This window comes from Schistocerca serialis, chromosome 1, assembly GCF_023864345.2.
Source record: "Schistocerca serialis cubense isolate TAMUIC-IGC-003099 chromosome 1, iqSchSeri2.2, whole genome shotgun sequence".
NCBI classification, from domain to species: Eukaryota; Metazoa; Arthropoda; class Insecta; order Orthoptera; family Acrididae; genus Schistocerca; species Schistocerca serialis.
This window is the reverse complement of record NC_064638.1, coordinates 309,130,778-309,157,612: the sequence shown is the minus strand read 5'-3', so window position 1 is coordinate 309,157,612 and position 26,835 is coordinate 309,130,778. Positions and strand designations below refer to the sequence as shown.

General features: G+C 40.6%; 1 protein-coding gene across 1 annotated transcript in view; it reads left to right on the top strand.

Annotated features, from left to right (window-relative positions):
* The first annotated feature begins 1,283 nt into the window (after window positions 1-1,283).
* LOC126469359 (serine/threonine-protein phosphatase 6 regulatory ankyrin repeat subunit C-like) overlaps window positions 1,284-26,835 on the top strand; it is a 33,099-nt gene continuing 7,547 nt past the window's right edge. Inside the window, exon 1 of the mRNA XM_050096627.1 lies at window positions 1,284-1,412. The gene's annotated coding sequence lies outside the window, so the exon portion shown is untranslated. The remainder of the gene's footprint in view (window positions 1,413-26,835) is intronic.

The window sequence follows — 26,835 nt, the reverse complement described above, 5'->3', positions numbered from 1 at the left end:
CCAAAAAATTCGTAATATAAATAATTATCATTAAGTACTATCTGTTTATTCTTTCATGCTCGATGGTTTCACTGCTCGCACTCGAGGAAGACAGCTCTGCACAATGAACTTTACCATATCGGAACAAACGTTATAATGACACTATAATTAAATATATTGGCGTAGCAATGACAATATTTGCAGTACTGCGGAGGACATCGGTGAGGATGGGACCGATGACCTCGTCCTTGCCAGCCGCTGTGGCCGAGCAGCTCTAGGCGCTTCAGTCCGGAACTGCGCTGCTGTTACGGTCACAGGTTCGAATCCTGCCTCGGAAATGGATGTGTCCTTAATTTAGTTAGGTTTAAGTGGTTCTAAGTCTAGGAGACTGATGACCTCAGATGTTAAGTCCCATAGTGCTTAGATCCATTTTAATCATTTTTGAACTTCGCCCTTTGGTCTGCTCTCTCAAATCAACAAACTAACATCTGTGAGACAAAACTGGACTGGAATATTCAAACAATAGAAAGTGCAGGACGGAACAACAAAAATATTGTTGGCAGCGAGCGTTGAGACCAATAAAGTGTGAGAAGCAACTACAAAATAAAACAAATATCAAAACAAGGCAATAAAAATCATGAGTAGGACATTTTAGGGAAAAGCACGTACAGCCAGCCTTACACAGATGATGCGATGTTACACAGTACAGGCGAGAATACCATTAACTTACGATACCGGTAAGCAAAGTATAACAATAAGATTAAGTAAACAATTTACATTTGATTTCTATGAAAATATAACAGTTATTAGCATGTACGGTACCGCTGTTAAATAATTACAAGTAAATAAGCACATTCTTACATAAAACCATTAGTTACAGTATAAACATAAGAACTCGCAGATTGGATAAAATTGACGTGTCTCCGTACTGATCCGTAAAGTGTGTTATGAGACTAATACAAATACAATACCTCAGCTTCTTACCATAAATTTTGGCGTCACATCCTCACTTTGTGGCGCGGTTGAGAAACACCGCTCTCTAACATTGTTCAATTCGAGAGTTAAGAATCGTGCTAGTGTGACATAACGCATTCGATAACAATGTGGCGATTCTGACCATCACCGCATTAAAAGTTTCACACCTCATTAAAAGTTTCATATCGTCTCTCATATGTATCTGTAAGCGTTGCGGTGTTCGTGGTTTTCGTTTTTAATTAATAAAATTGATTCTAAACTTACGCTGAAAAAGAACTGTGTACAGATTTTTCATTTTAGCAGGAGCATTGCTGACAAGATACATCTTTGCTCCTGTTGTCAAAACTGTCGTGTTTGTTTACGAAAAAGGCGAGACACTTGCTGTGATAAAATATCACTTCCCTTCCTTCCATTTGTCACGTCATGAAATTAATATATCCATTCTTGCAACGATAAAGGTCAGTGAGTGGATTGATATTCTAAGAATGTTAACTGTGTAAATAAGCGCTTCTCGATCCAGAGCCACGACAAACGGAAGTGTATAAAGGAAAATGACTGTGAGCATGAGAACATTTTGGAAGGCTTTTAGCATAGTTCGTTAATAATAAAATAAAAGAATACAGAGTTTAACAGCAGAATTTTTCGTACGGTCCTGTAATATCACTGCGACGTTGTGAAAGTCGGACGACTCGGTGGTGTGTGAGAACTGGCGGAAAAGGAATGCCATCCTTAGACATGGAGACCTTGATGAAAATTGGGTTGAATGCAGAGAGTTGTACTTTACAGTAATGGTATTTAGCGGTTACGCCCATGTTCGAAGCCATAAGTTTAGCATAACAATAAATATACACCATCCTCAACACGTGGTTACATCATCTCTAGTAAACAAAAATAACACTGTCACAGTCAGGTAGTAATACTTAAAGACTGACTAACAGAAAATATCTTATTACTGATACCTAAGCGACAAAACATTTTTGTTGAAAGGTGTTAGACCCTCGGTGTCTGAAGTCGATATCCACAACATTTGTGAAAAGTTGATATAATAATTACCATTCACTTCTTCGGTCCTCTGGTGAATGTATCACAAATACAGAATAATCTGACCTCATTGGCACTGAAAGACCTGAAGATATCAGGTCCACCTTAACAGCTGATTTTTAGGTACAGGGGAGCAGAGAGCAGAAGCTTTGCTTCCTCATAGACAGGAATTTCCTTCTTAGTGAGTGTCTATACATTAAGGTAACAAATGTTTTTGTAAATGAAATTGAAAGAGAAATTACCTTATATGGTCTCATGTTTAGTTGTAATATTGCTACATTTCAAATTATGTATCGTGGGTATCAATAGCTACAAAAACACTAGCATACTGCACACAGTATTGTTTGACAGGTAAAGTTGATAGTGACAGGACCACTAATTGAGAACTAGAGAGCCAAGATGAAGTGTACATACAGCAGCAGCCTGGCTACAAAATACTAATAACTGATTTTCATTTTGAAATATGTGAGTATTCATCTGATACCCATATACCATCCCTCGACGCTGTAGGTAAAATCAGACTAACAGCCTCACAGAGACATATAAGCAGTCTTCTCCCACATGTGTTATCGGTAAATAGGTTATGAACAAAGCTGAATGTATTGTCCAGTAACCTCTATTATGCCCTTTACAGTGATATTCATGTATGCAAATATGAAGTATTTTATTGCAAGTATAATTAAACAATGAGCTGATTCACAGTTTCATTAAACAATAATAAAATAAACTTTCATTATATCCCTTTGTTGCCAGGTACAAGTGTTACCCCACTGTAATGACCCACTCGGAGCATTAAACAGTGCAGTTGCATCAGATCCAAACCAAATGCTTATTTGATTACTAATTATCTTGTAGACAACTGCCTCATTGTGGGATTATCCTGCTAGCTCTGAATCTGGGGTATTCTACTGCACTTATCGTAAATTTTTTCTCACCTAGCTTGCTGTTTAGTTTGTATTATTGGTGCTCACTTGGACATATAACAATACAACATATTACTGTGTTAGCTGAAGCAAGAATGAAGGAATAGATATGGGCTCACAACTGTAAAACAACAATGGAACAATACAAGGCAGTATTATTTGGGACACTGGACTCACATTTGGGAGAACGATGGTTCAGTCTGCATCCGGCCATCCTGATTTAGGTTTTCTGTGATTTCCCTAAATCGCTCCAGGCAAATGCCAGGATGGTTCCTTTGAAAGGACACGGCCGACTTCCTTCCCTGTCCTTCCCTAATCCGATGAGATCGATGACCTCGCTGTTTGGTCTCTTCCCGCAAACAATCCAATCCTATTATTTGTGGTTGGTGCACTGTATCCACAGGCGCACCTGCTTGAGGGTTAATACAGGTTTTGACGTAATTTAGTGAAAAGTTATGAACCCCAGGAAAGGGGTCGACAGAAGCGTCCGATCCCACGCGTCGGCTTTGACCCGTGACGTAAGGGTGGTGTCGTATGTGACGTCATGACGGCGCGGAGTTTGGTTTGTGAGTGTGGCATGTTTGTAGATGTCGTCGTGTTGTGGTTTGTTGTACTCTCTGGTGGTATGTTCAGGGTTTTCGTTTGTATGGTGTAATGGGCTCAGTTTGCTTTTGCTCATTATCCAGAATTGCTCGAGTGTCGGCTGTGTTTGTAATGGAATTCGTTTCAGTGAGTTAACGATTTTGTGTCAAGGTTAATTTAGTGTTGTTCGCTGTACATCGTGTGGTAATTTTAGTAAAATTAATCGAATAAAATTAAGTGCGCAGGTCAATGGAAGTGTTCGATCCCAACGTGTGGATGTGTATGTTTATATTGGTATCGGGAGATGTTTTTGAGCTATTTAGGCCAAGTGAAGTGTTTGATCCTAATTTATGGGATCGGGAGCTGCTGTTGAACTATATAGGTCAAGGGAAGTGTCCGATTCCAGATGATATTGTGTTTAGTGGTATTTGGGGAGCTTTGTGATGTCTGTTTTTTCGTCGTTTAGTGTGGTTTTGTATGGGGGTGGGTGTCTAAATTTGTTTGTATTTAGTTTGCCCCCACCTAAAAACACCCCATTTCCCGCACTTGTCCCGTTAGTGTCATTAGGCTTTTTGTGGAAAGTGGGTGTGTTTGTTTTTCGATGTATTTTCGTCCTCATAATGTGTACGTACAGACTTTATTTGCGCCATATTGGAATCGTGGTTTATGGTCGTATCCGCCATATTTGTGACGCCATGGGTCAAAGCAGACGGCCAGGATCGGATGCTTCCGTATTTCCGAGGAAAGGCAATAATTCAAACTCATCGCTTTGTTCTATTATTTCATTAATGGTTCATTGCGATACATATGCTCCTAATGTTGGCTTGTTCTTTGACTTGATTAAAATCCTTTGTGTCTTAGAAGTTATTGCCTGTGTCATATGTGTTAGTGTGCCATTTCTGGGATTTGAGCAGGTGTGCAGGCCCTTGATCAAATCCGCCTGGCAGATTAACAATGAGGGCGGGAGTGCTGGCCAGCCTGGATGTTGTGTTTAGTTGTTTCCCACGTCTGACAAGGCGAATACTTGGCTGATATCCAACTCCCACCACGGTTACATGATTTGCAAACTTTTAGAAAATATTTGCATGCTTTCACTTGGATGACAGTACATGCAGACATTTATGGTACACATCGTCCCCTCTTTGGAGGAGGGTGGGAGGTTAACGGATTGGTGACAGGCCATCCCATAAATTAACCTTGCCAAGCCTGATTGTAACAATGTTGACCCCTTGTAGATGCAGGACAAAGCGAAAGAAAAGAAGAGTGTCTTATAAGTGATTAGTGTATATGTTATAATTATGGAGAGGAGAGAGATAGATATATATTTTTTGTGTTATGACTGCCTCCTATTTTGTTAAGCTAAAAAATTACAGGATTTTTCTACTTTTGGAGAAGTGTCTCCCTCCACAGGCATTCTGTAAACAATTTTCCTGTGGCTTTCTGTTCACATATCTTCATCTCCAGGTAGCCTACCTTTCGCCATCCCTTGAATGGCTTGACACATTATTTCCAGATTGTCATTATTTTCGTTATTAACTCTTTGTGTTTCTGATTCATTTCTTGAACTATACCTCCTATCCACCTTTACCTCTCATTCTGTCCTCATCATCTCTGGACCGAAGCTGGCACATTACTTCCCACTGAACTATCTTTGATGTCTTTCTCACTGCCACATCTCCATCATCATCTTTATCTCCACTCGTCCTCACTACAGGCAGGGCCCTCTCATCCTATGGTCTGAGTAACCTGTCATCATTTTTTAACCTTCCCCCATCTATACCTCCCTCCTTTCTGAGGGAAGAACTAATAGTTCCTAAAGCTAGGATTGTGCACATTTCCTTATGTGAGCATGTGAAAATCATGCACATGCAGAAATATGGACACATGCACACACACAAAATTACAAGGTGCATCCAATACATAAGTGAAAGGTAAAGTAACACAAAGGAAAAGGAAGATTAAGACAAAGGATATTTATTCAGCCACACAGTAATCTTCATTAGCCACAATACATTACTGGTAACATTTATAAAGCAGCTGTAATCTGGCAGTGATGGCTTGTTTTCGAGTCAGTCAAAGCATTGGCATCATACACATTTGAATGTTCATTAAAATGTGATGCGGTCAGCTGTGTACTGTGTTATTAATTGATTTACAAGAGAATTTCTGCTCCCGTTACCTTCAGTGTGTGGTGATGTTTCAGCATTCTTGTCAAAAAGTGCTAGGACTGGTGAAGAATTTATTGTCTCCGTGCAGAAATTCTTGTAAAGGCTGTGCCTTGCAACTGAAATCTTTTATGAAGCTTCTGTTTTTGCAGCACATACACAAGTAGTCTCTCATGTTACAAATGTGTCAAGAAGTTGGAAAATCGGTTGTGACTTACGTTTTCTGGATCAGGACAGACTATGTTCATCTGTTCATCTTAAGTAGGTGTCCTAAGTTTTTCCTTTCTTGAACACTGAGGAGATACATTCTTGGAGTCAGGTGAAAGCTTGCACCGTGGACGCATTTCAGCACAATTGTCGAGAACTCAAATGCTCTTTAAATGTCTTTCAGAAAACAACAGTGTCAACAATGCAGTTAAAGAGATGTCCGTTAAAATGCTAAAGTGGTTTGAACATTGTACAGACCAATTGACATAATTTTGAAATCATAGAGGCCATTAGGTGTTAACAAATGCAGTCTTTTTCCGTCAGCCTCATCAACCATGATCTGCTAGTAGCCAGTCTGCACACACATAATGGAAAATAGTGTACTCCCTTCCAACAGTACAAGTTGTCAATGTGAGGGAATGGCTTTTCGGTGATTTTGTTCATCAGTTGGTAATTGATGCAGGGGTGCCATGTGCTGTGTTTCTTCCTCCAGAGGACTACAGGGAAGGACCAAGAACTTTCTAATGGCTGGATGACATCACCTCCATCTGAATTACGCATTGTTTAGGCAGGGACTCTCCATGTAAGTGCTGACTGCTGAGAGTGGCGATAACTCCCATGGTGGATAAGGTGTTTCACATTGGGTTGTATTCTCTCTAAAGCTGATTGTGTTCTTTTATTGATAATCATTTTCACAATGCAGATTCCTGTTGGTAGGATGTATTTTCCATTTGCAACCTTCAACACAATGGCCTTTGAATCTTGCAACATAAATTTCTTTCACTGGAAGTGATAAGAATCTAGTATCACAGAAAATGAAGTCCCAGAATCAATCAGTGCCTGGACAAGTCACATGTCGATGATAAGTTGATCTGATTTCTCAACATCATGGCTGCTGCTGTGGATGGAGACAATTCATCTGCATTGGTGTCAGATCAGTGGAAAGTCACTTCATTTAACTGTCCTGATTTTGGTGTCTGAACAAGTGATTAGAACTTCTATATCATGATAGGGATTGACTATGCAAATTAGTGATCTACGTCAGGAAATGGTGATGAGATTTGTGTGCAGGTTGGCTGTAGTCATCTGTAGTTGCCAGGCATGCTTAGCCCTGTTATTTGACAATTTGCAGTGGTATAGTCACCAACACTTCTCAGTTTACAATACTGAATGATGTGCCCAGAGCATCCACAATGAACAAATACCAGTGCGTTGTCCTCTGTTCTCCAGAAGTTTCCCTTCCTGGTGGTGGTGAGTTGCCAGCAAGCCAGTTGTATATGTGATCTCTCAGATTTCCTTAGCAGGATTCATTAATAGTATGGTTCCATAAATACAGCTGAATTTCTGTTTCCATTTTCTTCACAATATTTTGAACACTGATCCAATAGGGTTCTTCAGGTGCTGTTATGTGTACTCCAACCAAACAATTAAAATCTGCTGGTCCCACAAAGCTGGTTAGAGCTGAGTTTGACTCCTGATGCCTACCACATCCTTCAACACACTTTTGTTTTCCAGAGCTGATAGTAATATTCTCTGAAATGCACTTTTTATTGTTGTTTCTCATCTCTGGTGAATTTAATGGCCAGAAAACTCTTAACAAATTAAGTGCTAGTCTTCAAGCTGTGGTTGAATTGAAACCCTTCTCATTTATTAGATTTTCTGATACCTTTATTTTGATAGCCTCCTTGATAATTCTGTCCCAGAAACTGAACATTTGCACTGCAGTACTGGTCTCCCTGTATTTCATTTTGTAGTAATAGTTGAGGTAATGCTCAGCGGCAGGTGATTTGTTTGGTTATTTTAGTCAGGTGTGTCACTGATGTTCTGTACATCTCTGTTCAGTTATTCTAATTTTGTGTGTCATGTAAGACTTGTCACATTTGAATACAGTGCGGTAAACAGCCAGTGTTCGGAGACCTATATTACATCTGACATTACAAATGAGATTCTTTTTATCTGTTTTGATGGAAGTGAAATACATTGGATACCATGTTTCTGTGGTAGTCTGCCAATCATTTTAGAAATTGGGCCAACATAAGGTAGATAAGCAATTCTTAGCTTCTCTTTTTCTGTCTCAGTCCCAACCCATTTCTGAGGTGTTTGAGATTTTGACTACAAAACTCGTTCAGTTTGATGATGTGAATACCTATTTTTTCAGAATGCTATCCATAGGTATTGTAATTCTTTGGCATGGCTATCCTCATCTGAAAGTGTTTGAGCTCTGTGGACCAGAGTCTGTAGCTCCCAACTTCTTTGTGACATATAGTTGTGGCTAGGATAGAGGAGACAGAGGTCAGTGTGTGTGGGTTTTCTACATACACTGTAACCCAGGAACCGTCCAGTTTTCTCTAACTAACATGCCAAGGAGAGGTAGCTTTGCACATTTTCAAGTTCCATCATGAACTTTGTTAAGCTGGATGGAGTTTAAATGCTCCAAGAACTCTTCAAGCTCTTTCCTTCGAAAAGGCATCACAGACTTGTCATCCACATATCAATAGAAAAACATGTTGAATTTGGCAGATTCTACTGCCTTTGCTTCAACATGTTTCATATATAGGTTTCACCATGCCAGGTGATAATGGATTACCCATTCCCAAGCCACTGGTTTGCTCATAATACTTTCCATCAAACAGAAGATGTGTTAACATCAGAATGTGACCAAAATGTTCAGTGAAATAGTTGTTGAGCATTTCCTTGACTAGTTCCGAGTATTCAGTAAATGGTATACTTGTAAAGAGGGAGATCACATCAAAACTGACATCATACCCATATAATGAAGTCACAGTTGACTGACATGTTGCACAAAGTGAGCAGAATTGTGACTATAGTATTCAAACTTGCACACATATTCACTGAGGATGTGTTTCAGGTATTTTGTCAGGTGACCTGTAGATGCATCAGTATTACCAATTGTAGGTCTTAGAGAAATGCCTTCCATGTTTATCTTAGAAGATCATGTTGTGGGGTGACACAGCTGTGTGTTTGAAGACCCTTGGTAATGCTACATGGCAAGTGTGAGTAATTGAGATGAATCAGTGTTGTTCTTGATTTTATTTATAGGATTGACATCTAGCTGTCTGTAGGCAATATCAAACAATGGAAAATCCAAGATGGAATGTAACAATATTATGAAAAGGATAGTTGCTACTCACCATATAATGGAGATGCTGAGTCGCAGACTTGCACAGCAAAACGACTGTCAGAAAGTGAGCTTTTGGCCAACAAGGCTGTCATAAAAAAAAAGAAAACATACACACACACACACACACACACACACACACACACACACACACACACACACACACACACACACACGGATGCAACTCACACAGTCATGACCACACTTTCTGGCTGCTGAGGCCAGACTGCAAACAGCAGTGCATGATCTGAGAAGCAACCAGATGATGGGGGTAAGGAGGAGGCTGGGGTGGGGAGGGGGAGGGATACCAGGGTAGGGGTGGGGGATGGTGAAGCGCTGCTTGTGGGAGCATTCAAGGACGAGGTGGGTATAGGGTAGGGCTGCTAGGTGCAGTCGGGAGGTTAGATGGAGGGCAGGGAGGGGGAGGGCTAGCAGCAAAGGAGAGAAGTAAAAAATCTCTGGGTGCGTTGGTGGAATAGAGGGCTGTATAGTGCTGGAAAGAGAACAGGGAAGGTGCTAGATGGGTAAGGACAATGACTAACAAAAGTTGAGGCAGGAGGGTTACGAGAATGTCACACTAACCACCCACAGACCTGCAACCTACATTACAATCTTTTTATTTATTTTTTCTTTGATCTCATAGTGTCTTCACACGCCAATTTCAGTTGGTTTCTGCCTTTCACCATGGCCTACTCTCTCAGATTTCATCTCGTTTCCCCTTACTTCATACGTTCCATCCTTTTTGTGGTTTTTCCGATGTGTTTGGGTGTATTTTTGCATTTCTGCATTCGTAACACATTTTTATCCTCCGCCGTGGAACCTTGCTCCTTCCATCTGCGTCAATACAGAAAAGTGCCCTTATCCCCAGCCAGAACCCAGTCCCATATACTGTTCTGGGGCTGTTGCTTGGCTTGTGGAATCCCTTCAAATGGCCTCACCATAAAATTACCCATCTCTGGCTGCCAGCCTTCCTTCCACAGTGATACCAATGTAGTCCTGCACTCCCCCCCCCCAAAGCCTTAGCCCTGCAGAAGTATCAGTCCCTTCCAAAAGCCTCACCTTTTGCTCCACTCCCAAATTCAATCATACAGGACTTGTTAAAGACCTTCTCTCCTCCCAGATCCTAAAGAGGAAACACTTTTTTACCACCAACCCTACCAATGAAACTCAAACAAAGACCAATGTTGAATGCTGCTCCACCAAACTGTGATCTGCCCCCATTGCCCCAAAATCATCCCCTATTAACTTGCTAGAATTTCTTAATCTCAACCTTTCTTCACCATCATTCCCCAAATCACTCAACATGCAGACTAACCTCACATCCACAGAAAGAACTGCAATCCACCCCCTAAAAACTGATCCTGACCTTATAATCGTACCTGCTCACAAAGGCTCTACCTCTGTTGTTTTGAACTGCAAGGATTACCTGGCAGAGGGGCTCCACCAGCTGTCGGATTCATCCACCTACAAACCCTGCCACAGTGAGCCCATTCCAGAAATCCAGCAGGATCTCTAGTCTCTCCTCAAATCCTTAGTCTTTCTCAGAACCTTTCCCCAGAGTCCATCTCTCTCCTCACCCCTACCACTACCCGCACTCCTGCCTTCTACATGCTTCCTAAAGTCCTTAAACCTAAACACCCAGGACACTTCATTGTGGCTCATTATTGTGCCCCCACTGAGAGAATCTCTGCTCTCATAGACCAACACCTTCAGCCTATTCCCCGCAACCTATCCTACTATGTGAACGATACCAACTATGTCATCCACCGACTCTCTCGATTTCCTGTTCCTTTACCACATAGTGCTCTGCTCATCACTATTGATGCTACATCTCTTTACACTAACATCCCTAATGCCCATGGCCTTACTACTATTGAACACTACGTTTTCGAGAGCCCAACGGATTCCAAACCTACCACCTCCTTCCTGCTCACCATGACAAACCATATCCCCAGCCACAATTATTTGTCCTTTAAAGTCATTACCTACAAACAAATCCAAGATATGGCTATGGGCACCTACATGGCCCCATTCTATGCCGAACTATTCATGGACCATCCAGAGGAACCACTTCTAAACACCCAGAACTTCTTACTCCTCACTTGGTTCAGATTCTTCGTGACACCCTCATGATCTGGATTGAGGATGAGGACACCCTGTCCACATTCCTCCAGAACCTCAACACCATCTCCCCTGTTCACTTCACCTGGTCCTATTCAACCCAACATGCCACCTTCCTCGATGTTGACCTCCACCTCATAGGTGACTTTGTCTGTACCTTTGTCCATACAAAATGTACCAACCAGCAGCAATATCTCCATTTCAGCTGCCACACATTCCATTCCAAGAAGTCACTTCCATTCAACCTAGCCACCTGCCATTGCGTCTGAAGTGATGAGCAGTCCCTCTAAAAGTATACCGAGGGTCTCACTGATACCTTCACAGACTATAATAACCCTCCCAACCTTCTACAAAAATTGGTTCCCCCTGCCTCGTCTCTCCATTTACCCATAACCACCCAAAGTCCCACCATCTGGCCAGAGAGCAGCATTCCCCTCATGACTCAGTACCACCAAGGACTGGAGCAACTGACTCACATTCTGCGTCAGGGTTTCAACTGCCTCTTGTGGTTCCCTAAAATAAGAAAAGTCATACCCACTATCCTTCCCACCACTGTCACAGTGCTATTCCGCTGCCTACTGAACCTATACAATATTCTCGTCCATCCCTATACAACTCCTGCTCCCAGCCCTGTGCCCCATAGCTCATATCCCTGTGATAGACCTAGATGCAAGACCTGTCCCATACATCCTCCAACCATCACCAACTCCAGTTCGGTCACAAGCATCACACAGCTCATCAAATGCAGGGCTACCTGTGAAACCAGTCATGTGATTTACCAGCTAAGCTGCAACCAATGTGTTGCATTCTACATGGGCATGACAACCAACAAGCTGTCTGTCTGCATGAATGGCCACCAACAAACTGTGACTGTGAAACAGCTGGACAATTTTGTTGCTGAACATACCACCCAACATGATGATCTACATTTTAATGACTGCTTCACAGCCTGTGCCATCTGAATCCTTCCCAACAATACCAGCTTTTCTGAATTGCACAGGTGGGAACACTCCCTGCAACATATCCTATGTTTCCGTAAGCCTGGTGGCCTCAATGTTCGTTCGTCATTGTCCTTACCCATCGAGCTCCTTAAGTGTTCCCATTCCAGCACTTCACAGCCCTCTATTCCACCAACACACACACAGTCTATTTACTTCTCTCCTTTGCCGCTAACTCCCTCCCCCCCAGCACTGAACCTCTCGACTACCCCTAGCTGCCCTACACTCTCTCTGCCTCATTTCTGTATGCTCTCACAAGCTGCACTTTACCATCTGCCACCCCTTCCCTGCTATCCCTACCGCCTCACACCCCAGCCTCCTCCTTACCTCCACCATCCTGTTACTTCTCCCATTATGTGCTGCTGTTCGCAGTGTGGCGTCAGCAGTCAGAGAGTGTGGTCATATGTGCATGAGTTGCATTTGCATGAGTGTGTGTGTTTCTATGTTGTCTATTTCCGATGAAGGCCTTGTGGGCCGCAAGTTCACTTTCTGATAGTTTTTTGTTATTGTGCCTCCCTGCAGCTCAGCGTCTCCACTATATGGTGAGTAGCAACTACTCTTCCCTATTCTGATATTATTTACAGGCAATGTCATTCCAAAGATCGAAAATATTTTTATTCTAGGCCACACATGACATTAGGACCACTACATTGCCCTTGTTTAGTGGTAGATTGCTCGTTCTTGGAGATGTGGAAATTAACATTGGCTCTTTGGTAAGTGCTCTATAAGCATTGTGTCTAAACTCTTCTGCTCCTTCTGGATGCAGTGAAGCTGCAATGTGATCCATGGAGCTGATGTATTCTACTATTGACATCATTTTTGGAAAGGGTGCAAAATTTAGCCCATTATCAATGATCTTCACTGTATTGTCTTCCATATGGTTGTAAGTGGCAAGGGAATATTACAAGAACCATAGCGACTATAATAGAGTGTCACATGGAATGTGTGTCTATGTCTTGAAGAACTCAGTATGCAGTGAACCTGTGCCCCTTCAAACCTCTCTTGAAGCTGTGGCTGTCAGGATAAGGACGACACAGGGAATGACTGTCTGCAACGTATATCTTCCTCCAGATGGTGAAGTGCCCCTGAATGCATTGGCTGCACTGATTTATCAATTACCTAAAACTTTCCTACTTTTGGGAGATTTTAATGCCAATAACCCCTTGTGGGATGGCACTGTGCTTACTGGCCGAGGTAGAGATGTCGAAACTTTCCTGTCTCAACTCGACCTCTGCCTCTTAAATACTGGGGCCCCCATACATTTCAATGTGGTTCATGGCACTTACTCAGCTATTGATTTATCCCTCTGCAGCCCAGGACTTCTCCCATCTGTCCACTGGAAAGCCCACAATGACCGATTACAAGTGACATCTCCATGTCATCTTCAACTTGATCTGGTGCGATGGCATCTTTCCCATCTTCCTGTCACTCCCCCAGTGCCATTCCCCTGGATGTCTACCAAGATCCAAGATGGGCTTTAAACAAGGCAGACTGCGAAGCTTTCACCTCTGCTGTCACCACTGATTCCCCCCCCCCCCCCCCCCCCCAGAAAAAGTCAGTACCTTGGTGGTCGCCGGAAATAGCTGAGGCCATTAAAGAGTGCCAGCAAGCTCTACAGCAACATAAGTGGCACCCTTCCCAAGAGCACCTAATAGCTTTTAAATAGTTCAGTGCCTGCATTCACCAGAGTATAAAACGATGGAAACAGGCGAGTTGGGAGAGGTACGTCTCGACCATTGAGTGCTGTACATCACCTTCCCAAGTCTGGACGAAGATCAGACATGTTTGTGGGTACCAGACCCTGACAGGTGTTACTGTCATTAACATCAGTGGCATGTTATCTACCGATGCAAATGCGATTGCCGAGTACTATGCTTGAGCCTCCATGTTAGAGAATTATACCCTAGCATTTCGCAACCTCAAACGGCGGATGGAAAGGAAAGCCCTCTCGTTCACTGAACATCACAGTGAACCCTATATTGATCCATTTACAGAGTGGGAGCTCCTCAGTGTCTTTGCACATTTCCCCAACAAAGCTCCTGGGCCAGGTTGGATCCACAGTCAGATGATAAAACAACTCTCACCCGATTACAAGTGACATCTCCTTGTCATCTTCAACTGGATCTGGTGCGATGGCATCTTTCCATCACAGTGGTGGGAGAGCACCATCATTCCAGTGCTCAGACCCTGTAAAAACCCGCTTGATGTGTGGTGTTGGGTGTTCTTGTACCTTGAGCCTTGCTTGTGTCAGGAAAAAGGGACTGATGACCCTGTAGTTTGGTTCCTTTTTACTGCAGACCAACCAACCAATCAAGAAGTTTGTTATGTATGTACTGTATTCAAGTAAAAACTTACTTGCAATGCCAAAAATAAGAAAATAAGGATGGCAACCCTCTCACTGTAGCCCTGTAGCCTATTCATGCTTTGGATATTAACAGGTAATAGCACAATGTCATCATTGTCTTTCAAAATTCTACTCATTTTTTACTGGAAGTTCACTCTCTCCTTGAGCAAGGTGATGCAGTCGTTAGCACACGGGACTCGCATTCGGAAGGACGGCAGTTCAATCCCGCATCTGGCGATCCTGATTTAAGTTCTCTGTGATTTCCCTAAATCGGTCTAGGCAAATGCTGGTACGGTTCCTTTTAAAGGGCATGGCCGACTTCCTTCCCCATCCTTCCCTAATCCGATGAGACCGATGGCCTCGCTGTTTGGTCTCCTCCCCCAAACAACCCTCACCTTCTCCTACAGATCCAAGGACACTTCAGTGGTGGAGTTGGTTCCTTTCCTCAATGATACATATAGCCGTACTTTAGTTGCAGCCACATTCAAGAAGAGACACCAGATTAGCGTACGGTTCCTGAAGAGATGTGGCAGTCTTCTCAGAAGTTGCTTGGGTATTAGTCAGAGTAACTGCCTGAGATGTGGGCATGTAATATTACTCAGCACAGCCTTCCTATACTGGTACTGAAAGAATAGGGAAGCTACAGCCATTAATTATACTTCATTTTGATTTGCAGCTCCTTGTATTAGCCATGTTTGCAGTTAAAATTGTTGGATGTGAGGTCCGCCAGCTATGCAAAACACCGTTTGTCTCAGTACCCGAACATGTTTCAGCACCACTGTGCCATCATCAGTGGGTTTTTGTTTTTATTTGTTCTTTACATTTGGTGTGCATGAATTTTCTGGATCACTTGTATGTTAATGACTACAGGTAGCTTATCATGTTTTTGTGTGGCAAGCACTTCCATTCTCCGGATCATGCTGAGGTGTTATGATGCACATGTAACTATAACAAGTATTTTCCACAAATAACGTAGTAAAACACTTTTCAGTTCACCGGAACACAGTGTGATTGTGGTTTGTTAATTGATAACAAACCGCAATCACACTGTGTTATGGTGAAGTGAAAAGTGTTTTATTATGTTATTTGGGGAAAATACTTGTTATAGTTATGTGATAACAAACCACAATCACACTGTGTTCTGGTGAAGTGAAAAGTGTTTTATTATGTTATTTGGGGAAAATACCTGTTATAGTTATGTGTGCATCACAACACCTCAGCATGATGCAGAGAATGGAAGTGCTTGCCACATGAAAACATGACAAGCTACCTGTAGTCATTAACACACAAGTGATCCAGAAAATTCATGCACACCAAATGTAAAGAATAAATAAAAACAAAAACCCACTGATGATGGCACAGTGGTGCCGAAACATGTTTGGGTACTGAGAAAAACGGTTTTTTGCATAACTGACGGACCTCACATCCAACAATTAATTATACTTCCTTAAGATATGCAGCTGTACAATATGACTTAATGGTAATGCCATCCTCCTTAGTAAAATAGTACAATATTTGCATCACCAGGCAGTTACTACGCAACGGAATGATGCAATCAGAAAAACAAAATTGTTGCTCGGTGGGCTGAATAATGGAATGATGGATGCCTTATTACTATAGAGAGTGGAGCTAAGTGGCAAGTACCAGACTAGATCCAGATTTAATCTATGGCTAGTTCTAGACTTTTTATCTGACACTTTTCACTTCTGGCAATTTTTATTGAAGTAAAAGATGTGAAGTTGAACTGTGATTTTGAACTGTTGGTCTTGCCTATGACTAGCTGGGAAGTTAATTCGAAAGTTGGAGGAAGGCCTACCACCCCTAATAGGACCATGTTTAGAAAGCACTGTGGTGTTCAAATGAATCTTCAGTTTGACAACAGCATTACTCTTTTGTAAGTTGAACTTGAAAAGATAGTGAAAGGGATGAAATTAAATATAGGAATTAATTATGTGCAGTGGCAAGAAGAAAACAGGAATTCTGTTCAGGTGAGTACAGGATTATCAACACAAAATCAAATAGGAGTAGTACTGGATTAGTAGTACTAGCAGACAAGAAAATAGGAATGGATGTAAACTCATATGTAAAGCATAGTGAGTGGATTATAAATGACATGACCCACACATTAATGTAAAAATTCGTACTAACTTCATAAGTGAAGAAGAGATTAAGAAATTATTCATTATGTTAATGGAGATGAAAATTTAATTGTGATAGGGACTTTAATTCATGAGTAGGAAAAAGAAAAGAAGGAAAAATAGTTGGAGATTGACTGAGAGAAAGGAATGAAAAGGGAAACTGTTTGGTAGAATTTTGCACAGAGCACAATTTAGTCATTTCAAAGGCTTTGTTTAAGAGTCATGTAAGAAGTTGATGTATGTGGAAGATACTTGGGGATGCTAGAGGGTTTTAGCTAGAGTATGTAATGGTAAGACAGCAATTTATAAACCAGATTTAAATCACAAAACATATCCAGGAATGGATGTGGACTCTGAACATAATTTATTAGTTATAAAATGCAGATTGAGGCACAAGAAATTGGAGAAAGAAGGACAAACTAATAGAAGTTGAAATGAACACAAATAGTTGAGAGTTTCAGTTAGAGCATTAGGTAACAATTGAGGGGCAGAATGGAAGGGGTAGTACAATAGAAAATAAATGTGTCATTCTGGAATAAGAAGTAGTGAAAACAGCAAACAAACAAGTGGTTAAAAAGACTAGGTCCACTATAAATCCTTGTACAGCCCATAATTCATGAAATGCAAAAAATATAAAAATAAGGTGAATTAACCAGGCAAAAGGGAATACTGACATCCAAAAAAAATATATTTACTGAAGGTATAAAATAAGGAAATAGGAATGGACGAGGAGAAATGCAAAGCTGTAAAGGAAGCACACACAGTTACAGGTAATGTAGATACTAATTATTGGAAAATTAAAAAAAAAAAGATATGTTTTGAGAATGGAGAAGTAGCTGTATGAAGATCAAGAGTTCAGATGACAAGCCAATTCTAAGCAAAGAGGGGTAGGTTGAAAGGTGTAAGGAATACATGAAAGGGCTTTATACAGAAAGAAATTCGAAACAATATTATTGGAAGGCAAGATGAAGTAGGTGAAGCTTAGATGGGAGAATTCAATATGCTAGAAGAATTTGACAAAGCACAGGGGAAATGAAATAAGGCACCTGGAATAGATGATATTGCCTCTGAATTATTAAGCTTCTTTTGAGAATCAATGATGGGAAAACTATTCCATGTAGTGTGTGGGACATGTAAGACAAGCAGATTACTCTCAGACTTAAAGGAGAGTATAGTCATTCCAGTACCAAAGAAGGCAAGTGGTGATAAGTGCGGCTGTTAGCAGTCAGTTGCAAAATACCAACAAGAATGGAATAGCTGGTAAAAGCTGACCTAGCCGAAGCGCAGTTTGGATTCTGGAGAAATGGAAAATGTGAGGCATTTCCAACCCTAAGACTTATCTTAAGAGATCAGCAGAGAAAACGCAAACCTTAATTTACACCTTTTGAGGATTTAGACAAAGCTTTTGACATTGTTGAATGAAAAATAGTCTTTGAAATTCCGAAACCATCAGGGAGTGTAAGTTTGTCTACAATTTGTATTGAAACCAGTCTACAGTTGTAAGTACTGAAAGACATGCAATGGTGGCTGTGGTTGAGAAGGGTTGTAGGCTGTCCTCCTTTTTATTCAGTCGATACATAAAAACAAGCAGAAAAGGAAACCAAGGAGAAATTTGAGAAGAGAATTAAAGTTCTGGGAGGAGAAATAATAACTTAGATGTTTGCTAATGACACTGCAGTTCCTGTCACAGACAGCAAAGAAGTAGAAGATTAGTTGACTGAAATTAACAGTGTCTTGGAAAGAGGTTGTAAGAGGAACATGATCGGAAGTAAAACAAAAGTGATGGAAGGCAGCCAGATTCAGTCAGGTAATGTGAATGGAATTAAATTAGGAAATGAAGCACAGATAGTATCAGACAAGTTTTCCTATTTGAGTTACAAAAAAACATAATGGCAGAAGCAAAGAGGATATAAACTGCAGACTGTCATTAGTGGTAAACACAAATTCAAAATGAAGTGCCACAGAAGAATTTGGAAGGGTAGCTAGGTAAATCAAATAATTTGTGAAGAAGTACTGCATTGAATTGTGGAGAAAAGAAACTTGTTGCGCAATATGAATTAAGGATGAAAGGAATACTTAATTTAGTAATGGCAGAAAGTGTCAGAAGTAAAAATTATGGAGGAATACCAAAGCTTGGCTACAATTAACAGGTTAAATTGGGTGTAGGTTTTAGTAGTTATGCAGAGACAAATAGGTTTATTTGGGGAGTTGCATCAATCCAGTCTTCTAACTGAAAATGTAACAATGACAAAAAGTACACACTTTTGCACAGACACTCAAATACATACACCTGTAGTTGGATTGACATTAAATGTTAATGAGCAGTTCTTCAGGTTAATGGGAGTGGGAGGAGGTGAATGATGTGGTTCAGCTTAAAGGAGCTAAAATGTGTGGGGCATTTAGGGAATGTGGAGATAGTGGGAGGCATGATAGAGGCAGAGCCAAGGGGCTCTCAGTGGAGTAACAAAATGTGAACAGAAAAGATTTTAATCACAAAACAAGGGGTGAGGGAAAGATAGTACAAAGTTTGTGAGTAGTGAAAGGTAAGAGAAATGAGAGGGGACTAGTGAAGTTTAAGCCCGTGTGATTACAAGAATGGAAGACATATTGGTGAGACAGTTTCCACCTATGTAATTTAGAGGATCTGGTCCTTGCATTAAGAAGAAAGAACTCTTAAAAGTGAATGTTCCTGGTGGAAATAATTAAAATGGAATGGGTGCTGAAGCAACTATTGAAGTCATTGGTAATGGTAAGTGCAGAATGTTTAGCTACTGGGTGGTTGAGTTAGTGGTTAAATACAGTTTCATAGCAGCCATTCATCTGTGTAGACAACTGGTTAATTGAAGGAGTCAGCTGAAGAAATTGTTAACCTACAAGGGTATATCTTGAGATATTGCATGTTATATGTTTGATTAAATTCAAAGACAAGAACAAAAAAGGCTGTAAGACAAGACAGTTCATATAAAAGACAGTTCTTTCTAACAATACATGTAAAATTACTTGTTATCAGCATGCAGTACACTGAATATATAACAGATAGGGTGAACAGTCAAATCCCTACTCAACTGATGATTAGCACTATCTTCTGCCAAATCCTTTAACTGTCATTCCCAGATATAATGCTGCACTACTGATATATAATTTTGTTGCTTTCACAAGTTGCCCCACCTTTTATAGACAGGAGATGCCTGTGACTGGACCATTGTAGATGGTGACAGGTTGCTGTATAGGATAAGTAGTGCACCTGGATCATCCGTATGGAATGACCATCTTTCTGACGCTCCTTATTCCAGCACACCATTTGAAAATGGAATGGAACAGGAAAAGTGAAAGTGGTACCTGAAGTAAACTCTGCCACACTTCATATCATGACTTACATTGTATAGCTTGTACAGCGCTAGATTTTGTGGATGTAATATTGTGTTTTTATAGCTTTACCTGAATGTCTTGTGAGGGAATCTGCTCTTAACTTCTGAAACTTGCAAGCTACCAAACGAGACTGTGTGTTCAGAAGTCTACAGGGTGTTACAAAAAGGTATGGCCAAACTTTCAGGAAACATTCGTCACACACAAAGAAAGAAAATATGTTATGTAGACATGTGTCCAGAAACGCTTACTTTCCATGTTAGAGCTCATTTTATTACTTCTCTTCAAATCACATTAATCATGGAATGGAAACACACAGCAACAGAACGTACCAGCGTGACTTCAAACACTTTGTTACAGGAGATGTTCAAAATGTCCTCCGTTAGCAAGGATACATGCATCCACCCTCCGTCGCATGGAATCCCTGATGCGCTGATGCAGCCCTGGAGAATGGCGTATTGTATCACAGCCGTCCACAATACGAGCACGAAGAGTCTCTACATTTTGTACCGGGGTTGCATAGACAATAGCTTTCAAATGCCCCATAAATGAAAGTCAAGAGGGTTGAGGTCAGGAGAGCGTGGAGGCCATGGAACTGGTCCGCCTCTACCAATCCGTCGGTCACCAAATCTGTTGTTGAGAAGGGTACGAACACTTCAACTGAAATGTGCAGGAGCTTCATCGTGCATGAACCACATGTTGTGTCGTACTTGTAAAGGCACATGTTCTAGCAGCACAGGTAGAGTATCCCATATGAAATCATGATAACGTGCTCCATTGAGCGTAGGTGGAACAACATGGGGCCCAATCAAGACATCACCAAGAATGCCTGCCCAGACATTCACAGAAAATATGTTGATGACGTGATTGCACAATTGCGTGTGGATTCTCATCAGCCCACACATGTTGATTGTGAAAATTTACAATTTGATCACGTTGGAATGAAGCCTCATCTGTAAAGAGAACATTTGCACTGAAATGAGGATTGACACATTGTTGGATGAACCATTCGCAGAAGTGTACCCGTGGAGGCCAATCAGCTGCTGATAGTGCTTGCACACGCTGTACATGGTATGGAAACAACTGGTTCTCCCGTAGCACTCTCCATACAGTGACGCGGTCAACGTTACTTTGTACAGCAGCAACTTCTCTGATGCTGACATTAGGGTTATTGTCAACTGCACAAAGAATTGCCTCATCCATTGCAGGTGTCCTCGTCGTTCTAGGTCTTCCTCAGTCGCGAGTCATAGGCTGAAATGTTCCGTGCTACCTAAGATGCTGATCAGTTGCTTCAAACATCTTCCTGTCGGGACACCTTCATTCTGGAAATCTGTCTCGATACAAACGTACCGCGCCACAGCTATTGCCCCGTGCTAATCCATACATCAAATGGGCATCTGCCAACTCCACATTTGTAAACATTGCACTGACTGCAAAACCAAGTTCGTGATGAACACTAACCTGTTGATGCTACATACTGATGTGCTTGATGCTGGTACTGTAGAGCAATGAGTCGCATGTCAACACAAGCATCGAAGTCAACATTACCTTCCTTCAATTGGGCCAACTGGTGGTGAATCGAGGAAGTACAGTACATACTGACAAAACTAAAATGAGCTCTAACATGGAAATTAAGCGTTTCTGGACACATGTCCACATAACATCTTTTCTTTATTTGTGTGTGAGGAATGTTTCCTGAAAGTTTGGCCATACCTTTTTTAACACCCTGTATAATGTATACAGTCAGCAACCTAGTGTTGACTAGATTTCTAGTGAATATGTTTTCAACATTGCTTTCATTTCATTGTATGTAAGTCACTAGCCCTTAGCTTAGTGTCTGCCTGTTTAAGGGAAAATATTGCCTGCTGCCAACCAGCGACAGTCCTTTGTCAGAAGCTTCTGTCCAGTAATGTTGTGTCTGCATTAATGTAAACAACATGGCTCTTGTACTAGCCATAGCAGGTAATAATTTTTTCAGTTATGCATTACTAGTTTCTTGGGCATTGAGGCCACTCTGAGCAATATATACAGGGCTGCACCGGTTTCTTGCTCCTGTCACATAAAAAATGTAACTTTCTCTCTCGAACCAGTCACTGCCTTAACAAAACAGAAATTTCTATAAATAATTGTTCTGTTAAAACAATAATGCAATAAGGTAGGGTTTATCATTATTTACCTCTTCACTTTACTACCATTATTCCATTTCAATTTGTATTAAAACTTTGCTTGTTTTTACAAAGTATGAGCAGTGTGTCTCTTAATGCGTTATATTTGTATGATTGTGTTCTTGAAGGACTGCATTAGCAAATTGGATTTATCCACAAACTATGTTTTATTTTATTATAGCTTCTTGTGCACACTGATTTTTCAGTTACTTGGGTACATTTGGGTGTGTACCAGAATTTGGCAGTTTATTATATGTAAGAACTAAGATCATGTTTAAAACCAAGCAAAAGAATAGTGTCTGTGGAACATCCAAAGCAGCAACATGTAAGTATGCAAAAGTTTTCAACAATATCACATGAGCTGGTTACTAAATTTAATGAACGAAGGATGTAGTAGCAAAATGAGATAGTGCAGCAGTGACAAAACATATGACTTAGATTTGGTGAGTACATGTTTAGATACAAGAATAATGTGCTAAACTTTATGTGGTATTTCTGGCTCAACTGATGAAATGTGCTAGATGTCCTACACCCTTGAAGATTTCCATAAAAGTAATTCTGTTTTCAAACCACACCATTTGAACCAGGCTAACTAACATAGCTTCCATACGGGATGATTTACTTTGAAGGATAATTCCTCCGACATGGTTATTGGCCAGTTTGTTCCTCCATCCTTGAGAAACTGTTCAGTCTCTGATGATCTAACCTCTGATTATAGTTTGAAATGTGCTAAGAAAGAAAGTAATCAAGACAAGGGAGACAATTAAAACACTACACATGAAAACTTGTATTGTTGTGTTCTTATGCGATTAATTATACCTTGAGAAATTATCAGTTATTCCCTTCCCCCCATAGCCTCATGGCCTCATCATGTTCTGCTGTGCTTTCCTGCACTTGTAGTCCTGTGCAAGTGTTGAGGTGCCATAGCTGTTAAGACACTAGGCTCAGTTTCAGGGATATGAGTGGGTTCTAATGCACACCTGATGATCCAAATTTATGTTTTACTTGTTTTTCTTAAGTCTCCTACATGAATACTGGTATGGTTCCTTAATCAAGGTCACAGCTGATTTTCATTGCAGACTATGACCAAGCAAGTTAATGATCCATGTTGAACATGTGAGATGATCTAGTGATCCATCTCAAATTACCTCAGAGCTAAAGGCGTACTGAATATCTTCTTCCTTCATTGATATCTTCCATCCATTTTCAGTAATCATTTCTTCTCTTTGTCATCTGAAAGGGACTATAGTTTTTTTCTTTTTTTTTTTTTTCGTCTTAATTTAATGATAGCTTCATTTTACAGATAATTTTTCTGTATATAAATGCTATATATGAGTGTGGTTTGAAAAGTTCTCGGAATCACCACGAGAGGTTAGCGCTAGCGCAATGAGTTCTTCACATGATATTCATTGGACTGTTGCCTGTAAACATGTGCCACGTCAGTGCTCTTGGAAGAGAGCTGTAGCGGTGACATGGCTCTTTTGTTGTTCCTGTGTAGTGATTTGCAAAGATGGAAAAAATTGAGATTCAAGCAGCGATTAAGTACTTCATAAAGAAATGTATTTATTTATTTATTTTTTATGTTTAGCATATGGCAATGCACATCATTTTAAGCTTCTTACAAATATTTAAACAAAGATATACATAAAAAACACAACAAAATGTGCTATATAAGAAGAGTATAACATACAGATAATGGGCAATATCATTAAATACAAACATCAAGATTATGTATAAAGTCTATAGCATTATCTGTTGCCATCAGAAAATCACTGAACTTGCGCTGTATGCTCTTCTGTCGCACTCTTGGATAATGTGGTGGATGGTCTGTCTGTTGGCTCCACAGTCGCAGTTGGGAGTTGGTGTTTTACCCAATTTGTAAAGAGTATCTGCACATCATCTGTGATTTGTGTGTATTCTGTTAAGGGATGACCATGTTTTACATGGTAGTTCATATCCAGGCAATCTCTCAGTGATACAGGGGAGGGCTTGACAGTGCTCAGGGCACACCTCTCGCCATTGTTCCCTCCAAGTCTTTATTGCATTAAAGTTTATACTTTGCAATTCCTTGGCTGTTGTCATTGTTGGATGTCTAGATTGAAGTCTGTTTCTTTCCAGGTCAGGCATGTTGCAGTGTATAGGGAATTGGGCATTGTCGATTATCTTCCTATATTCTTGGAGAAGAGCATTCCTCTGACATAGGTCCACAGGTGGTATGTGGCTCAGAATCGGCAGCCAATGTGTTGGGGTTGATCTGACGGTTCCGCTGAAAGTTTGCATTGTGCTATTCAGCTGCACATTGATTTCTTTTGTATAAAAATTGTTCATCCAGATTGGAGTGCAGTACCCCATGGTTGAGTAGACCAGTCCGAGTGCCAATGTGTGTAATGTGTCAACCAAAGTGCCCCAAGTAGTGCCACACAGCTTCTGGAGAATATTATTCCTTGTCTTTAGTTTGGCTGCAGTATTTTCCAGATGTTGTTTATAAGTGAGTGCTGTGCCCAAAGTGACTCCAAGGTACTTGGATTCTACAAGCTGAACAGTAGTGGAGCCAACACGGAGCCCTGCGGTAGGCCATTGTTCGGGGTTACTTGGACGATTATCTGTTCTCCTGTTACTACTTGGAATGTTCTGGCAGCAAGCATGGTATCTATAAGTCTGGTAGTTCTCAGGCAATGGATTGTTTGCATGAATTTGTACAATAGGACATGTCTCCAGACAGTGTCATAGGCAGCAGACAGATCTATGAAAACAGCGATGTTTTTAATTTCCTCTGGTACCCAGCCTCTATGTACATAGTTAGTGACATAACCTGGTCTGTACAGCTGGCGCAGGGTGGAACCCAACTTGCTCCACGGGAACTGACTCCAGAGTTTTGGTGGCAATGCGGTCATAGAGAAGTCTTTCCAGGAGTTTGAAGACAGAGCTCAATAATATGACTAGGTGGTAGCTCTTTGGTTCATTACTCAGTTTCCCAGGGTAACGTGGTGTATAAGGCTAGTTTGTATCTGTAGTAGAATACTACACATGCACCCTGGATAGCGTCTAATTATATACGTGAACTTAATAAACTAGCACTATCTGGCAGCCAGACAATCATACTATCTCCTGGCTATTTAATAGCACATCCTAATCAAAATTCATAAAGAAAGGTATGAAAGAAAAGGACATTTATGCCGATTTCCAGAATACACTGGGGGACTCTGCTCCTCCATATTCAAATGTTGCCAAGTGGACAAATGAATTTAAATTTGGTTGGGAGAGCTTGGATGATTATCTGTGCAGTGGTCGGCCAAGATGTCACTACTCCAGAAATCAGTGCAAAAGTGCACAAAATGGTTATGGAGGATCGCTGATTGAAAGTGTGTGAAATTTCTCACATTTGTCAGATGTCATTTGAAAGAGTATGTCACATTTTAACCGAAGAATTAGAAATGAAAAAATGACCTGCAAGATGGGTGCCACGACTCTTGACTCTGGATCAAATACATGTGCCGTTCCCATGACAAAATTATATGAACTGAGGTATGAATTGTTTCCACAGCCACCTTATTCTCCTGATATGGCTCCATAAGACTTCCATCTCTTCCCAAAACTGAAAATGTTTTTTGGTGGATGAAGATTCACTTCAAAAGAAGAATTATAGCCAAAGTTGACATCTATTTTGCAGACGTGGAGGAAACTCATTTTCAAGATGGGATCAAGCACTGGAACATCATTGGACCAAGTGCATTAATATACACTGCATTGAAAAATAAAACAAAAGTTTCAGAGATTTAAGTATTTTTTTTCTATTCTATTACGAGAACGTTTCAAACCACCCTTGTACTGTGCGTGTTAGGTTATGTGATGCAATTCTTCACTATTGAAGTAAGATGCACCTATTATATGTACGCTGTATGAAAATTTTCTCTTGAATAGATACACATGTTATTATTGGTGATTTATTTGGATATAAATATGCAACCATTCACTTTTTTGGATTTTTGCTGTAATTTATTATTCTGTTAACTAATTTTTGAGCCACTGCATGCTCATCATCAGATAGAGGTGAACAGAAACCATATTGTAGACCAAGTGTAGCTAGATACTGTGGTGATGGTGAGTGCACTGCATCATAAATCCATTCCCATAATGTACATTATCAGGTAATAGACAAAAATATACACAGTATTTAGCTGCTCTTGGTTTTACACTTATTCACAGAAGATAAACACTGGATGTATTGTGAAGAAATGTAAAACCAGCTGCAGCTAAACACTGTGTATATTTGTGTGTTTTACCAGATAATATATATTATGGAAACAGATTTGCTACAAATATTACAATGCAGTGTAGTCACCATCACCACAACATCTTGCCACACTTGGTCCCCAATATAATGCCCCAGTAACGCATCCATCTGATGATGAGCATGCCGTGGCTCAAAAACTAGAAAATGGTACAATAGATCATACCAAAAATCCAAAAACAGCAACTGGTGGCATATTTATATCCATATATTGACATCACAAGTTCTTATATTGGACAGCATGGGGAAGATGCATTTTTTTCACACTGAACAATGCATAAAATAATTCAAAAATTTCTTTATGTTCACGGGAGCAAAAAAGTTGTACCTAGTCACAGTTTGTCAAATATTCAGGCCTATTATCATTTAGAATTACAATTTCTTTTTAATTAGTAAAGCAT